Below are 10,720 nucleotides of genomic sequence, written 5' to 3' on the forward strand. Positions count from 1 at the left end.
TAATACAAATGAAGAAATGTCTGGAGGAATAGACTCCATCCAAACCTCTAAAGGAAAAGATAATCTAGCTCTCTAGCTAAGGCATTCGCTACTGCATTACCTTGCCTACCAACATGAGAGAAAGAACAACTCTGAAGAGGTCTAAATAAGACACTATGTCTTTTATAATATACCCTCCCTGAGGGTTTGACACATTCCTATCTTGAATGGACTTAATAACATCAACGGAGTCCCCCTCAAAGACTGAATTACGGAAACCAGCTTCAATTGAGAAGAGCATAGCACGATGAGCAGCCAATAACTTAACAGTCTCTACTGCTGTGGTTTCAAAAAATTTGGAGAGGGCAACCATAACCTGCCCCTCTGAATTACGGATCACCACACCAAGCCCCGCTTCATTTAACTCCCAAAACAGCGCCCCATCAAAATTTACTTCACTAGATTTTCACTTGGAGGCCTCCAATTAGTTGCTGCTGCTGCTGTTCTTTCGGGTGGCAGCTTTGACCAAGCCTGGCTTCATAATTCTACAGATAATTCTCTGCAAAAACTGCTATTCTATCTAAGGGAATGGTATGTTCCCAAAGATGAGATTTGTTCCGATGAGTCTAGACCGCCCAAGCCATGACTGAAACATAGGGAGCAGTTTCGATCTTGTCTGAATTAGCTGTACCAGGTTAGTAAAGGAACCTTTTGCACCCCGATTAGTATCCATCCACCCAAATTTTTTTGCCAAACTTGACGACCTTCCACACCCCCCACAGTGCATGCAGTACATCTTCAAGTGATTAGAACACGAGTGACAAACATCTTCTTGTAGAATGGTTTTCTTCAACAAATTCACTTTAATGGGTAAGGAATTTGTACAAGACTTCCAAAGAAAATGTTTAATCTTACCTAGGACTTTGAGCTTCCAAACACTCTTCCACAAACTCCTATATGCTTCCCCATTATCTGTTTCATTTCCAACCACCTGCCAATCTCTAAATAAAGCATTATATCCAGTTTTGACAGAAAAAAGACCATTCTTCTAGCAGGCCAGACCAAGGAATCAGATTGAGGAGCAATACACAGGGGCAAGGATTTTATGATCTAGGCATCAGGGGGATAAAAACATTGGTCAATCAGGCTTAAATTCCACCACCCTGTTTGAGAATCTATGAGCGCATCGATTGTGGCATCAGGTGCAAGGAAAGGAAAATTAAAAAAAAAAAAAAGAAAAAAAGATAATGACGTGGATGCTGATGTGGCTCAACTTAAGCATAGTAACATTAAACACTACGCTTCAACTTTTAGTAATATATAGATTTATTTTATTCTAATTTCCAAGTAATAATATGAACAAAAAATTTCATTCACAAAAGCGATTCCAACTAGAAAACGTTTTCTACTTTAAAGGTTATTTGGAAGCCTCAAATGTGAAAACAAACCTCAAATTCAAAATTTACGTAAAAAATTAAGTAGGAAAGCGATTTGTTTTAATAAACAGGTTTTTGGAAAAAGTCAATTGCTGGTCAACATTAATCAATGTTCTGTCAATAATCAATATGTGGATAGAGAGAGAAGGCAATGAAAGATAAGTTACCAGATGGACATTGTGATGCAGCATTTGAAGGTGACTCCCAAATAGTTGTCAACTCCTTTCTGGGTTGGGGGAACCCACCCCTAAAGTGTGCAGATCTCCCATGTAGTGCGAGAAGGCAACAAACTCATGCTCAATATGTTAGGGGCACTTCAGATTTTGTTACGTGGATAGAAGAATCTCCTTATATGATTAAGTATGTTTTAACTTAAGATTTATTATTTTTATCCTCATCTAAATGCAATCTCAATCTTCATAAAACAAAAAGTAATTAAAAAAAGAAGAAGAGAGAAGTTATTTGCCAACGTTTCATTCCTAAGAAGAATAAACATACATTCAAGAAATCTTATAAGAGCACTGGAGATGCTTTGGCTAGGGTGACATGTCTCACAATAAAAAGATTTTATTTATTTTCAACAAGGTGGCACTATGTATGATTCAAGGTGGTCACAGCCTCACAGGACCACCCTGAGCTTGGAATTTTTTTTATACCTTAAAAAAAAATTTTAAAATTAATATGAATTGTTGACCATCCTAGAAAAAAACCTTGACTACCCTATAAAAAACTTGAACATTCTAAATAAAATTTTGAGCCCATTAAAAAAAAATTTGACCTCTTCAAAATTTTGGTCTATTAAAGATTGAACCAGCAAAAATTGCAAAAAATGCTATATTTGTTAGGAACTTCATAAGCATATAGATAATCATTGTTGTAATGTTGCATTTAGTTAGTTAGTTAGTTGTAGGATTGCAACAACTTGAGCCAAGTTAGTTACAAGTTGTTAGTTGGTTATTTGGTTAAGCAACTTGTATAAATACTTGTAATCCATAGCGTTTTGGATATTGAAGTATAAACCAATTTCTTAGTGCATTAGTGCATCTCTTTCTCTCTCTCTTAATCTCTCTCTTAATATTTCTCTATGAAGGGTGACTACCTTGAATTAAGTCAATTTCCCTACAATTTTAATCAATCCTCCTATAATTTCTATCCAATCCTATTAGCAACCACTAGATTCCTAACATTTGCTATTAGAGCCTTCTGTTAGGACCTTCACTAAGGTGCATTTGAGACATTGTGGCTAGACAGTACAGGGCAGTGTGTTGGGGTGTGCTGTTGTGGGTAGGGCAACGTGTTACTGTATGCAGTTGTGTATGCTGTGGTGGGCAGGACAGGCAGAGCAGTGGAAAGCTTGACAGAGTGGTAGGGGAGGCTCGTACAGAGTTAGTTACGAGTAGCATTAAAGTGTTGTACTGTTGTACTGCATTAAGTGTTGTATTTAGTTAGTTGAACTTAGTTAGTTAAGCTAAGATATGTTGTACCGAGTTAGTTAGAGCAGAATATAAGCTACAATTCAGATTGTAACGGGATTTCATTGAAGAATAATACATTGAATAGCTAATTCTTGAATTGCTATAAGAGGTAGATTCCCTTGAAGAATCAATGGAGGTCTAGTTCCCTGGAAGAACTACTAAATTGAGAAGCAATACAGATTAGGGACATTAGATTCTTAACATTTGGTACCAGAGCTGGTTTAGCCATGGTGCAAGAAACCAGATATTCTCTTTTGAGTGACTCTGTTTTGCTGGTACAACAGAGATTGGATGACCATGCTTCTACCATGGAAATTATTCAAGAAGATTGGAACAACTGGATAGCAATTTCAGAGGAATGTAAGCTATGATTGAAGAAAGATTACCAGTAGTGCAGCAACAAGTTAATCAGCGGGAAGGTCCAATTCATCATCAAGAAAATCATCTTCCTGAAACTGAGGTGTTGCAATAGCCAATATTCCATCCACGACTTGAGGTAGGTGCTCTAAATGCTAGTTCCATCAGGTTAGAATTTCCCAGATTTAGTGGAGGTGATCCTTCTGCTTGGATCTTTAGAGCTATGCAATTCTTTCATTACTATGAAATACCTGAAGAAGAAAAAATCTTGAATGCTTCTTATCATCTTGAAGATGAGGCATTAATTTGGTTCCAAGATTGTGAGAGATCTTTGGATTCTTGGGAGACTTTTGTCAGGGCCATTCAAGTTAGATTTAGACCCTCATCATATGATGATCCCATGGAAGCCTCAACCAAATTAAAGCAAACTACAACTGTGGCTGTTTACAAGAGCCAATTTGAGATGTTAAGTAACAGATTCAGAAACTTATTTGAATCTCACAAGCTCAATTGTTTTTTGAGTGGCTTAACATAGTTGTCAGTATCGTACGATTTGCGATACGTATCGTACGATACGCGATATGTATTGTATCGTGTACAAAAAGTTTTGTATCGTAAGTGCGTATCGTAAGTGCTCGTGAATCGTCCGATACATAAATGCATATCATATGAATCATATCGTATCAGTGAATCATACGTATCGTATGATACAGAGACAAGTGAGTTTAAAATGGGTTTTTTTTTTGGTTAAAATTTGTGGTTTTATTTGATTTAAACAAGTTGTTAGACTTTTTTAACACAAAATTATTGGGAAACTTAATTGAATCTAATTCCCATGATTTTTTTTCCCTCCCTTCTCTTTCTCCTACAAAATTTAGTCTATACTCATAACACATACTTTCATATGTGCAAATTTATACTCTGGTATTAAAATATATTAAATGAAAATATAATTATTTTTTTATTTTGTTATTATTATTATGAGTCTAAAAAGCTAGAATGCCAAGAAAAAAGATAAAGAAAAATTATTAGAAAAAAAAAAAAAAAACAAAACAAAAATAGTAAATGTTGATAATAATGAAAAAAATGTCTATAAAAAAATAATTTTGCAAGATGATGAACATGAGGATAACATTGACTTAGATGGAATTGATTAGATAAGATAATAAAAAGATATTATATTTTGGTTCATATATCATGTATTATCACTTTTGAGTTTAATAATTTGAATGCGCATGTTATAAACATAAGTTAATTTGACTTATTTAATTAGCTTTATTAAATATTATTGCATAAGTAATGATTAAATTAGTATTTAATTGAATATATTTCGAATTTATAATAAGAATACCTTTTATATATGTATATCTATAATTATTTTATAATTTTATTAGATGTTTGTGTATCTTACGATACACGATTCGATACAATACACGATACATAAAAATTAAAAATCGATTCACGATACAATTCACAATTTGACAACTATGGGCTTAAGAGATGAAGTTAGATTGGCAGTGAGGATGCAAAATCCAAGAACTCTGAGTGCTGCCTTTGGGTTAGCTAAAATTCAAGAAGAGTATTTGTCCACTTGCAAGAAGGTCTATAGGCCATTTTCTGAGTCTAGCACAAGCAATTGGCAAGAACAACCAATAGAAAAGTATGACAGTAAGAGTGAGTTTAAGGCAAGCAACTCTCAAACAGATAGATTCAAACATGACACTTGGTCTTGATGGGCTTCCCCCTCTATTTTACAAACAGTATTGGAATAAAGTGGGCATTGAGGTCTTAAAAGCCGTTTTAGCTGTTCTAAACTCAAGTAAAATCCCAGACAATCTCAACCATACTTTCTACACTTTAATTCCCAAAACTCATAGTTCGAGAAAGGTAGTTGATTTCAAACATATTAGTTTGAGTAATGTGTTGTATAATCTTATTGCAAAAGTGCTTGCAAATCATTTAAAACCTTTGCTTCTCCATTTGATTTCTGAGACTCAGAGTGCATTTCTATTTGAGAGGATTATTACTGACAATATATTAATTGCTCATGAGACATTGTATTACTTGAAAGCAAAAAGAACAGGTAAGCTGGGGTATATGGCTTTGAAACTTGATATGAGCTAGGCGTGTGATAGGGTTGAGTGGGTGTTCTTGGAGAAAATCATGCTAAAAATGGGCTTCAATTCAAGATGGGTTGATCTTGTTTTAGCATGCATTAGATTTGTAACGTACTCAATTTTATTAAATGGGCAGCCCTATAGTCTCATCTCCCCCTCCAGGGGTCTTTGCCAAGGTAACCCTCTCTCCAATGCCTGTTTTTATTGATTAATGAAGATCTGCATGTTTTATTCAAGAAGGCTAAAGAAAATGGGAATATCAGGTGAGTCTCTCTATGTGTTGTTGGCCCTCATGTTTCACATCTATTATTCACGGATGATAGTTTGCTGTTTTGTAGATCCACTATAGTTGATTGTGTCCAAATTCAATCCTTGCTACATATGTATGAACAAGCCTCAGGGAAAAGCATAAACAGAGGTAAAACTTTTATTTTTTTTTTCAACTCTAATACTCCTCACAAGCTTTGGAATGCTATCTCGGTCTTTTTAGGTGTTCCAACCATTCAAAGATATGAAAAATACTTGGGTCTCCCATCCCTAGTTGGCCATGAGAAAAAAAAAAAAATTAGTCTCATCAAGGAGAGAATTTGGAAAAAGCTAAAAGGGTGGAAGGAAAAGTTGTTGTCCCAAGCCGGGCGTGAGATTCTCATCAAGTGGTCATTCAAGCAATTCCCACCTATTCCATGTCCTTTTTTAAGCTTCAAAAGGGACTTTTCAAAGATATTGAATCTTTGATTAGAAAATCTTGGTGGGTTTATAGAGGTAAGCAATGGAAAAGTCATTGGGTGAGTTGGGAAAAAATCTATCATCCTAAGAATGAAGGGGGTTTGGGTTTTCAAGATTTGAGTACTTTCAATGATTCTTTTTTGGCAAAACAAGTTTGGAGGCTACAACATTGCGAGAATGCTCTTTTTCAAAAAGTTTTCAAAGCAAAATTCTTTTCAGATTTCTCAATCATGGAATGTGTCAGTATGAATAAAGGGTCTTATGCTTGGAAGAGCATTCTTCAAGCTCACCATGTTATTGATGTGGGATCAATTTGGAGAATAGGTGATGAGAAATTTGTCCAAATCAGAGAGGATAAATGGATTCCAAAAATATCTGCTGTCAGAGTTGTTTCCCCACTTGTTGTGCTTCCCCTTGCTGCTAGTGTTAATGCACTCCTTGATGAAGAGACCTGTTCTTGGAAAGATGACTTAGTAAGGCAAGAATTTTTATCACATGAAGCAAATTTGATACTAGGAATCCCTCTAAGTGATCAGGTTATTTTAGATAAGTTTGTGTGGTTGAAATTGTCTAATAGTAACTATACGACCTGTAGTGCATTTGTTATCAAGGGTGAATAGAAGCTTGCAACCCAACTATTTAACCCAAGATAACAATCATTCTTTGTGGAATGGTATTTGGAACCTTCACATGCCTCATAGAGTGAAGCACATGCTTTGGCAAGCCTCCCACAATGCGATCCCAACTCTTTGTAATTTGTGGAGACGAATTGTTGTCTCTTCGACTATCTATTTAGGACGTAAAGCCAGTTATGAAGATGCAATTCATGCTCTATGGTCTTGTTGCTCTCTCTTTTTTGTTTGGAAGGATGATGCTATGTTGATGAAGTTGCTACGGTATGAGTTCAACCATTTTGTTGGTCTGTTAAGAATGGTATTTACTATAAAGGATTGTACTGATACAAATTTATTAGCCATGAGTTTCTGGTTAATTTGGAGTAATAGGAACTCGGCCAGATTTGATGGTTATCAAGTAGACTTGCCTTGAATTTGAAAAGCAACCAGCTCTCTTCTTCAATATTTCCTCTCAGCTTAAACTCCTCAGTATCGAATTCCTACGACAACATCTAGAGCAAACTGATGGATTCCTCCAATTCATCCTCTTGCCAAAATTAACTTTGATGGGGCAATTTTCAAAGAATTGGGTGTTTTAGGTTTAGGTGTTGCGCTTCGTGATGCTATAGGCAAAGTCATTGTTGCACTCTCCCAATGAGTCCCTCTCCCATCTTCAGTTGCTATGGTTGAAGCCCTAACCTGTCAAAGAGCTATGGAATTTGCCAAAGAAATTGCGGCCCTGGATTGTATTATTGAGGGTGATGCCGAGGTAGTTCTCAAGGCAATTTGGAATGAGGATTTTAGTCACCCCGAGTATGGTCATGTGATTGATGATATTCTTGTCTTAATTAGAGATTTTCATTTCAGTTCTTTCTGTCATGTTAAACGGTCAAGTAATATTGTTGCCCACTATTTACCCAGATGTTCTAAATCTAGTGTTAAGCTGCAAGTCTGGTTTGATACCACACCTAATGACATTGGTCCTCTAGTTTCTCATGATGCATTGTAATTGTTTGGTTTTTCTGTTTCTATTAATAAAGTTTTGGCCCCCAGCGCAGTTATCTCAAAAAAAGAAAAAAGGAAGACCAGCATAATGATCTATAAAAAGCACAAAAATAGTCTTCTCCCAAACCATTATACGTCTTCTAATGAGCAATTCCTCAAGTACCCCCCCCCCCCCCCCCCCCCCGCGGTTTTAGATAACTATGTTTGGAAATACTATTCAAGATGCACCAATACTATCATTTGCAAGACCATAAATTTATGTTGAATTATATGCCAAACGAATAAGTAGTTTTTGTGGTATGCATGCTAGCAATAATTTTTTTAGTACTTTTGGAAACATACATAATTCGCATAGGAATTGATTTAGATGAGAATGATAAAGTTGTGTTCATTACATCTTCAATAGACTATTAATAGCCATTTTATTACATGTTTACCACATATTTGAAAAACTTAATAGATGAAAATTTTAATTATTTTAAAAATCATATTATATGGTGTATTTTCAGGAGGAAGAAAGATGAGGAGGGAGGTGTTAGTGATGATAGAATAAACACCAAAATACAACATCAATTTTTCAAGTCACATGACATAAATTGAAACGTGTGTATAGTTGTTTGAATTGAAGAAATATCAATGTATCTTTTGGAAAATGATTTTGAAGCAACTAATTGACTTAATTATCTTAACATACATTTAATGGCCAAACTATCAATGTTATTTCTTTGGAACTCAAAAGTCGAAAATGTTTTGTATGTGCCTTTCGGTATGTAAATTATATTTTAAAATACTTCAAAATTAGTGAAATTGAACTAAATGTGCTTAGTAAACTTTTTTTGACATTTGGGTCAACAAGAAAGTGTTATGTGTCATATTTTGAGTTTTTAATACTTGAAACATGATTGCTTTTTCAATAATGGTTGAGATTTGAAAATGTTTTTTCCAATATAAAATAACTTTATACAGTAGGGTAGGTTTATTAACTTTAAAAATATCTAATACAATACCGTGCTTTACGAGTCAATTACTAGTATCTCACTATTAACCAAATCCCAAGAAAAGTTGTCACATGTTGGAATTAAAATCACACTACTCATTCTTTTAAATTTTATCATTAACCATAGCTGGAGGGAAGTAGCATTCTCCTTATGTTACTAAGAGTTGAGATTAATCGAATAGAGATTATTCTTTTAAATAGTAAACATAAATATTAATTAAAAAAAATTATTTAATACTAATTAAATCAAGATTAATTTGATACATTAAATACATATTTTGATGAATAATACTAACTGAACTAATGTTAATTTCATATAGATAATGAATATCATAGTTGAACCATAAATTTTAATAAAATGAAATATAAATAAAAAAAATATATTATGATTAAAAAAGATACTTTATTTTTGATATATGACGATGCATAAATAAGTAAAGTTGTAATTTAATTTTTAATTTTATATCTTGTTTTAAGATAGAGAAAGAGAGAGAGGATATTATTTGATGTATGGTTTTGTTGGATATCGGTTTACAAAAATTAAACTCTCAAACTATTAAGGGAGATTAATCTATAATTGATGATTTAACAATATTTGCAACATTTTTTTTTTTTTAAATTTTAGGATTTCAATTGGGTTAGGTTTCTATTGGTCTCGCATTTTGGAAGTCTTGATAGAAATGAAAAGGAAAAATGCGCCAAATATACTACAAAATATTTACAATATGATGTGACTATGTTTATGCTTAATGAACTTCAACAACCTAATTAATGAATATTTAAATTACTTTTTTGTGATTGGTAACATATCAATTTGTAAAATTATATTAAAATTTGTGGTATCCTTATTATCACTAATTTAAAAAAAAAAAAGTGCACAACCATTATATATATAATATATATATATAATTTTATAAAAGTTTGAGCATTTTACAATAAAGGACAAGGCCTTTTCCCTTGGGGGTAAAAACTTTTCAGTGGTTGGGGCCTTGGGCCGGCCCTAGCTTTATCAAATCTATAGATTTTCTATTGAACCTCTTTCCTTCTCCCTCTACAGTCTACACGTGTATTTCATTCTTTTCTATATGATTTTGTAGTTTTGTTTTTTGCTCTTGATTCCCTCTTTCTTTTTCTTTTTCCTTTTTTATTGTAAACTTTTTTTAAAATTAGTGAATTGGATCGGTTTATAATTATATATATGGGAGGTTAGCGTAGAACAGCATCAAAATCCAAAAGCTATAAAAGAAAATGGGTCTTGAATTCTATCCATAATAATGAGAGCAATTGTAGACGAGAGAAGTTGTAGAGTGGCTTCAGTCAAAACTTATATTTTGGTATTGCCCAACTTTAGGTCATTGCTACTGCATGGGTCCATATTGAAAGTCTAGTCTTTCTTTCCTAATTGTGAGCCGATTACACGAAGCACTCCTCAATTGGGATTTTTTTATTGGGCCTAGTGGTAATCAAACTAGCTATTTAAAATGGTTGGTTAATGGGATTATGGGCTCACCATTACATTTATGGGCCTATTTTATACAAGGTTTTGGAGTCCAAAACAAAACTGAAATGTAATGAAAATGAATGATATATTCCTTTTCTGATGTGTTGGGGAGTCTATAAAGTATAAACAAGGCCAGCTCAATAAAGGCTAAGGTTTAAATTGATAAATTTTAGTAGAGTCTATTATATTTAAATATTAACTAGTCGTTAATCCGTGTGATGCACGGAATATATTTCACTTTGCTTAAAATAAAATTTAAAATGAAAAAACGTCATAACTTATCAAAATAAACATAAAATATACAATATTCATTGCAAAATGTTATTTGAGAATAAAATTACCATCAAAATAATATAAAGAAAAATTTCATGTCCAAACAACTCATCAAGGTGGAATTTGGTTATTACTAAGATCCTATATGTAATTTAACAAAAAGATATTATGTCAGTTTTGATCTTCATTCTCTTTTTGCATATTAGTTATTACTTTTAACTTCTATGTAAAATTTTGCTT

Source organism: Quercus suber, unplaced genomic scaffold (assembly GCF_002906115.3).
Source record: "Quercus suber isolate HL8 unplaced genomic scaffold, Cork oak 2.0 scaffold_552, whole genome shotgun sequence".
Lineage (NCBI taxonomy): Eukaryota > Viridiplantae > Streptophyta > Magnoliopsida > Fagales > Fagaceae > Quercus > Quercus suber.